The sequence below is a fragment of the Phytophthora cinnamomi genome (assembly GCF_018691715.1).
Source record: "Phytophthora cinnamomi strain GKB4 chromosome Unknown Contig38, whole genome shotgun sequence".
NCBI lineage: Eukaryota > Oomycota > Peronosporomycetes > Peronosporales > Peronosporaceae > Phytophthora > Phytophthora cinnamomi.
Genome location: NW_027150971.1, coordinates 1367490 through 1375221, shown reverse-complemented (window position 1 = coordinate 1375221; position 7732 = coordinate 1367490).

The window sequence follows — 7732 nt, the reverse complement described above, 5'->3', positions numbered from 1 at the left end:
CCCTGAAATATGCACTCGCGAAATTCTGAGTGCATTTACTTGGAAGTAGACCGTTCGTGGTCTACACCGACCATGCATCACTGCGCACCGCAGTGAGATCGCCACATGTATCACAAAGAATGACGGGATAGCTCTCAGTATTTGCGGAATATAGCTTCAGCGTCGAATACAAACCCGGAAGGTTGAATGTAGTGGCCGACGCGTTATCACATCGGCCAGACTACGCAGAAGCTGTTGACGTCAATGCCATTGACGTCACGCGATCGAGAAAACCCACATCGTCTCTGTTGGACGACATGAAGGCCGCGTACGTGCATGACGCGGACACGAAGATCTTGCTGGCCTATGGCACAGCGCCTTCTGACAAGTCCCGTCAGAAGCTGCCCAAGCACCTTCGTGCGCGTGCACACCGCTATCGGGTGCACGACGGACTGCTTCTTTATAATGCAGTCGACGACAACGCGGATCGCGTTGTCGTGCCGAATGATCGTGACCTGCGACTCAGGATCATGTACGAATATCATGATGCTGACTGCGGGACATCTCGGACGTGAGAAGACATACGTCCTTCTCACGCGCGACTTCTACTGGCACCACCAGTACAAGTGGGTGCGCAAGTACGTCTGTGCTTGCGAGGTATGCCAACGCGTAAAGCCTACGCCATTCGCGCGGGCTCCTTTGAATTCACTACCGACTCCGTCGGAGTGTTGGAAGTCCATGTCTTTGGACTTCATCTTTGGTCTTCCCCGTACAGCGGAGGGAATACCAGTGTTGTGGTCTTCGTCGACCGCTTCAGCAAGATGGTACATCTTGCTGCGGTGCCGGCAGAAGTGACCGCGAAACAGACGGCCCGTGTGTTCGTCGACATGGTGTTCAAACACCATGGCATGCCGACCGACATCGTGTCGGACAGAGACCCGCGCTTCACAGCGCACCTGTGGCAAGAAGTGTTTACACTTCTTGGGAGCCAGCTTTCCATGTCGACTGCGGATCATCCGCAGACGGACGGCCAAACCGAGCGCGTGAATCGCGTGTTGTCGATGGCGGAGTTCGTCATCAACAACTCGGTGCATGCCTCGACCGGGCATACACCGTTCTACGTGAATGCCATGCGGCATCCACGACAGCCGAGTTTACTCGGAGTGGTGGCTCCCACTTTAAGTGGGGGGAATCTACGACTGCAAGACAGCAGCCGCAGAAAGCCGATGACATTTGCACAGTGTCAGCTGCAGTAACAAGCAACAAGACAACCAGGTCTGTGCCGGGAGCAGACCTGGTTGTTGAAGAACCAAGGGTCAGCGCAGAGCGCCGACACCCAGAACAAGGAGAACGAGTCGGTGCAAGGCGCTGACTCGCAGGGCACAGACTCCACAAGGCACAAGGTCCACGGGTCTGCGCAGGGCGCAGACACCGCGAAGAACCACGCAGAGGCCTAGCCTATTGCGGAGAGCGAGCTAAACCACTTCAGCTCGAATGCGATTGACTTCATCAGTCCAAGACAAGCCGTAATCCGGTTTGTCCAGGACACGATTGCAGCTTCTGTGGATAGACAGAAGCTGAACGCCGAAAATGTTGGCAGGGGCAACCCAAATAAATTCAAAGTGGGTTTATTGTTTTGTCATCTACTCAAAACCTGCCTAAACATGCAGTTTCCAATTTCGGAGCAGGTAAGCTTTCTCCGCGCTTCATCGGGCCATTCACGGTGATGTCACGCCACGGCAACGCATACACTCTAGACATACCGTCTAGCATGCGGCTCCACCCGACATTTTATGTCGGGTGGTTAACGCCATACCTCCAGCACGAGCCAAGTGGCTCGTCTGACCCGAAGAGACAGACTCGGCAGGGGAAATCCTCCCCTCCAACGCGTGGTCGCGCTGGAGCAGTTAATACAGTCGGGCCTACAGCCCGACCGACACGTTCAAGGCGGTCTGGGAGACCGCCACAGCCGGGACACGATGGTGCAGAGCGGCAACCGCTGCGCTCTGAAGGTGCTCCACGACCGTCACCTGGTCGTGGAGCAATACGAGATGAAGGTCAACACGGCGTTGACCATCGGAGCGTGTTTCCACCACCTCCGCCACCGCTGCGAGACGCACGCGGAGAAATTCGCTGGATCGTCCAGCGAATTGTTGATCATAGGAAAACAATCCGAGGTCCGGATTGTTTTCGCATTCGCTGGAGAGGTTTCCCACCCCAACACGACACGTGGGAACCACGGAACGTCCTGATGGAAGACGTTCCGGACGTGGTGAAGGTGTACGAAGCCCAACACGCACTACCAGCGAGAAGGTAGTGCGAGCGCTGTAGTAATCTACAACGCCTGACGACTCGCGTGCTAGATAATTAGCACGGAGATCATTGAAGCTCTCAGGTATACTTATAGTATACCTGTTGTGGTCGCGGTTGCGAATATGCACCGCCGCCTGGACGGACACCAGCCTCCACCGCAACAGCGTGGAGTTGTTAATACTTGCCTCACTTCGAGAAGGACTCGAAGTGCTTTGGCGCTTGCTTACCCGATCACGGTAAGCAACAGAAATTCGCTTAGAGATGTCGACGCATAGACGCGGTCGACATCGAAGAATCGTACACAGACACTGTGTTGTCTGTCCCCGTGGTAGCGGCGCACCTCGCGCTACCGCGCATTGTACACAGCAGCAGAGAGTTTACACTCTGTTGCAATGGTGGTCTTCAGCTTGATCGTGCTCATTGCTGATGAACACGGACCTCCCCAACACAAACAATTGACAAGCCGTCAATATTAATTGACGTGTCGAGACCGACACGTCTAAGCTTAACGAGGGGATGGTGTAACGGGGTTACACACACAAGTGACAATTTTCACTTGTGAACGACAAAAGTTGTAGTGAGTCTAACTTGACTCACTACTTTAGCTTACTCGTTGCGCTACGTGTATGAGGAAGCGTAAGTACTTAGTAATTACTTGAGTTAGTTATGTTTAAATACACAAATAAAATTTAAATTAGATAAGAGTCCAAGTGACTTGGATTACTTCGTCACCTTGGTGTAAATCACACCAATGGATACATTGAAGTGACTACCACAATGAGTGGTCCACACATACTCAAAGATCCTATTGGTAGAAAGCAGCAACTTTCTACAGATCAGAGACGTGCATATTAGCGGGGCTCTGACAGCCAGCCGCTGTCAACCCCTTTCATAGATAATATTTCTTTTGAGCATATGTAAGAGGACAATCAATTTAGAAACAATACAGTTCTCATTTTACCTTAAACTAGCTACTTGGTGTCTTTATTTGATTTATATTATACTTGAGGACTCAAGTATAATTAATTCAAATTATTAATTAACGTAGCGCTTCCTCATACACGTAGCGCAACGTGTAAGCTTAAGTAGTAAGCCAAAGTAGGCCCACTACAAGGTCCAAGTCGAAATAGTCACTTGAGCCAGACTTGGGTTTGAATCACCATCACTGGAATCCGGCGAACTTGAATCGGAGTCATCTGGATCAGATGACGGCGGGGCTGCGCCCTCCTTACTACCCTTTCGAGAGGGAGATCTTTTGGGCACAGGTTTCTTGGCCGCATTTCTCTTGGCCGCAGATTCAGGCTTGGCTGAAGAGCCTTTTGGGGAAGTCACAGCCTTTGTGCCTCGTGAGCTGTGTAGTTTCCTGCTTCAGCACACTTGTAGCCACGGCCGCACTTAGCTGGGCAGCACCGACTTCAGTCGTGTTCTTCAAGTGTACATAGTCGGTACCGGTGACCACGACATCACTGGTTGCGCCACATTTCACTGAGTTCTTGGTTGCAGAATCAGGGGCCACTCGGCCACATGGGTCGCGGGTTGAGGGGTGGCGGTTGCGCAAACAGCTTGAATCTGGGTCAATGTCGCACGAAGCTCGCGGTTCTTGTGACGAGGCTCGCTCGGATCTTTCCGGCAAACCCGTCATCGGCCTATCGCCGACGCACGCCATGTCCCACGCACGATCCTTAGTGGATGGGAGAGGGCGGCTGGCTTCAAGGAACCGCCGCCTCAACAAGAACTGGCTCGGAGAACATGGACACACGCTCGACCGAAGTCCCAGGTCTCAGCTGGAAGTCTCAGCTATTTCGCTGAGACCGCTGCGACTCTGAAGCTACGATGACTGAAGTTGACTACGGATTGGTTTGGTTCCTGTGAAGTTTCGATTGCGGTCACCCCGCTGAGCTCAGACGTCCCTGATAGACGCCTGTTGATGGCTGGATGGGCGCTAAACTGAGCTGACCTGGGCTCAGCTGAACTTGCTGCGGCTTGGCGGAGAATCGGTCAGCTTTGGTGATGAAGGCGCTGAAGTCCTCAAGTCTCAGATTGGATCACTGAGACTACCTGGTCTCAGCCGAGGCCAGTTGGTTTCGGATCTCACTACTCTGAGCTTGGGTGGTCTCAGCCGGAACAGCTGGAATCTGTATGTCTCGGCTCAGGTGTCTCAGCGGGATGTGCTCGGGCTCAGCGGACGCTCCGGAGTCTCAGTTTGGCGACCCAGGTTTTAAATGATGCGGACAGTGGTGGACACTTATGCCGGTGGTCTCAGTTGGAATCTCGCCTGAGTATATGGGGTCTCAGAGCGGCCGATGGGTACACGGTGAATGCTCGCTACTGGAGGATCACGTCGTCAATGATGATCAGGCCTCTTTAAATATGGGAATTCCCGTATATCTCATATAGATCTTACGGGTGAGATACAGATCTGAATTTGGGATATACGGATCGTTACAAATATCAAGTCATGGCCTCATACTACAGAGCTTGGTGTCGTGCTGGGTTGGGCCAGTCGATCGATACGCTGTAGATTGCAATGGTACGACTTCGGTGAAGTATTCCCTCCAAACTGAAGTCGGTCAACGAGTGGCGATACTCGTTCTTCTCCCACCCAAGCACGGAGAAGTCGCTCTTGACTGTTGCCGTGTTTGGAAACGCTGAAGCGAGGTCGCCACAATATTGCTGCAACCGCGGTAGTTGCGGGCCGACTGTGGTCCAACTCTCTTCGAACGTAGTCTTTGTGTCTGTAATGCTGTCGAGCGTTGATCGCACCAGTTCGTCGGTTCGGTACATCCTCCGAAGTCTTACAAACTCTTGCCCAATTTTATGGACACCAGCAGCGTCGAGTCGAAGCTGGAGGCGAGGACGATGTCGTTCCAATTGGCTGTTAAATTCTGACATGTTCATGTGGACAAGACGGTGCGGCAGCACCGGTGGCGTAGCCTCCCCTTTAGTGTTGTCCGAGTTTCTTTCGGCCACGATTGAGTCTATTGCGCTTGCTGTTGTCACAAACATTTTTGACACAGCGCTGATCAACTCTAGTTTGGACTCAGGTTCCAACCTTGCTAGTGCAGATTAAATCCACGGATCGAGCTCAACAAGGTAGGCTTCAGCCAATGAATGGCGTAGCATGTAGCCATCACATATTTCCACGGATTGACGCTCGTTTTCGTTGAACGTCTCCACTTGTTCGCTAGTTACATCACTCATCATGCCAGTCAGTTGTGCCAAAGTAGACAATAGTTCAACGACGCAGGCGCTTTTTTGAGACAAAAGCGTTCTGATACTTTGCAACTTGACGAAAACTGTGTGGGTTTCTTGTGTAAGAGCGTTGATAGCAAAAAGAAAGATCCACCACGCAGTAACAGGTGCAGATCGATGTTGCGGTGTCTGTTTGGCAAAGTGCTCTTGTATGACAATGAGATGCCGAGTGAACCAAGCGGTGCATTGATGCATGGATAGCCATCGAGTGTCGGCTACTTTTGGGCAGGTGGATCGCATCGGTACTATTAATAGTTTGCTGGCGTCTCAGGTGACCAATTGTGGCGGTCAAAGTTGACAAAAAAACGCTGATCAAGAAACGCTTTCTACACGCGCTGCATGACAAGGTCGAGTTGATGGAGCCACATCACACCCGAATTACTTTTTCGGATGTGGTTTCCGCCTTAATCAAAGTACCTAGTCCACGAACTCTCCCCGTCATCTTTGGCTCTCCGTCAGTAGCAACTCCAACAAGTAGATCACGCCAAGCTGGACACACAACATCCATCAGTTTAACAACCGCGTTTCGCATCAGTGCGCTGGTGTGAGCTCCAAACAGTGGAAGCGCCAAAATATGAAAGTTGTGTATCGCTCCAACAGCGTACAACCGGACACGAACGTCTAGGTAAGAGTGACTCTGCAGCGTTGATGAATCTAGAGCTATAGAGAAATCAGTAGATTGACATAGAAGCCGACGTAAAATATCCAGCGATGATGCACAAACCACGCGTGTATAGTTTGCAGGGATTGTTCCGAACAACCCGAGTAGACCGACATCTCGGTCTCATCACGAACAGTCTCTACAATCCGGGAAGCCATCCGGAATGATGCGCCCAAAGCCATAAGAGGCGGAAGACGTCTAAGATTCACTACTACAGCACCTTCCGTACTAACTTGTACCAACAGCACCTGAAATTGACACATCCGCAGAAGTGGTCTGCATACCAGCTTCTAACTTCCGACGAGGAGCGGACAGCATTTTTTGCTTGTTGTGATGTTCAATACCAAGAAAAGCTATTTGCGCATTTTGACACCAGCCTGTCAAGTTTGACGATTTGACTCAGTGCGTCGATTGTTGAAGACGTGATTGGTGAGTTGCTGTTCCATCCCGACGATGCCGATAGTATCACACACAAGCGGACTTTGTCACTATTTCAACCGGTGGATAGTCGGGGTACGAGGTGGTGATCAAGACACAGAAACGGTTCTCGTTGCTAATCGCTACCGTTCTTTCCCGGTTCCTTGTCTTTATCAACTCGTCCTTCTCGTCCAAAGACTGCCCAAAACCGACACACACAGGAGAGTACAGCACTCGTCTCAGGATCTCGATGTGAGACCTTTAAGCCGTACTGAAGCTCGTGCTGAACCCTGAACGCCTGCAAACACTTCTTTGACTTGGCCTTCGGAGGCCGTAAGACGCTTACAACATCGTCCATCATCATTGATGATGGACTCATATATCAGCCGTGATGGGACCAGCTGTACCCAGATTACGACACACTTTCGGCCAATGAGTCACCGGGGATCAGCTACTCATCACGGAGGGCCGTTCTTAACAGAGGTAGATCGGTATCACCGTGATACCAAGGTCCAATTGTCCACGAAACAAGCGAGTATCACGGTGCAACCGATCTACGGTTCTGATGAGAATGAAATTCGACGGTTCACGTGATTTTTCAATTGTCATCTTCCAGTTACATCCCGCCTCTCATTCGAGGCCCTCCCTCCTCTCATTTCGCCCCCTCTTTGGGCTCGCGCTCGCTCAAGCATGGGCCTGGATAGCGTGGTTGAGTTAGATGAGCAGACGCTCTTTGGTGGTGATAGTGACCTCGTCGACGAGCGCTTTGGCGACAGCGCTTCGGAAGGCGAACACTTTGCCTGGAGCGACACGCTTCGGAAGAAGAGTTCATGATAGATAGCGCGCGTGAAATTATGGTGGTACTGGGATCTGCATCGAAGGAATTCAACGACAATTCCGGTTTTGCCCCTGTGATACCTTGTGATAACGTGAACCCCGCAAAGGTTCATGAGGTTCATATGATACCTTTTGTGATACCTCGTGATACCTCATGGCTGACTATGCTCTTGTGCGCCTGGCTCTGTCAGAGACGATTATGCTCGCAGGTATCACGGATGATACCAAAATCTACCAAACTACCTCTGTTAAGAACGGCTCTGAAGCTTTGCT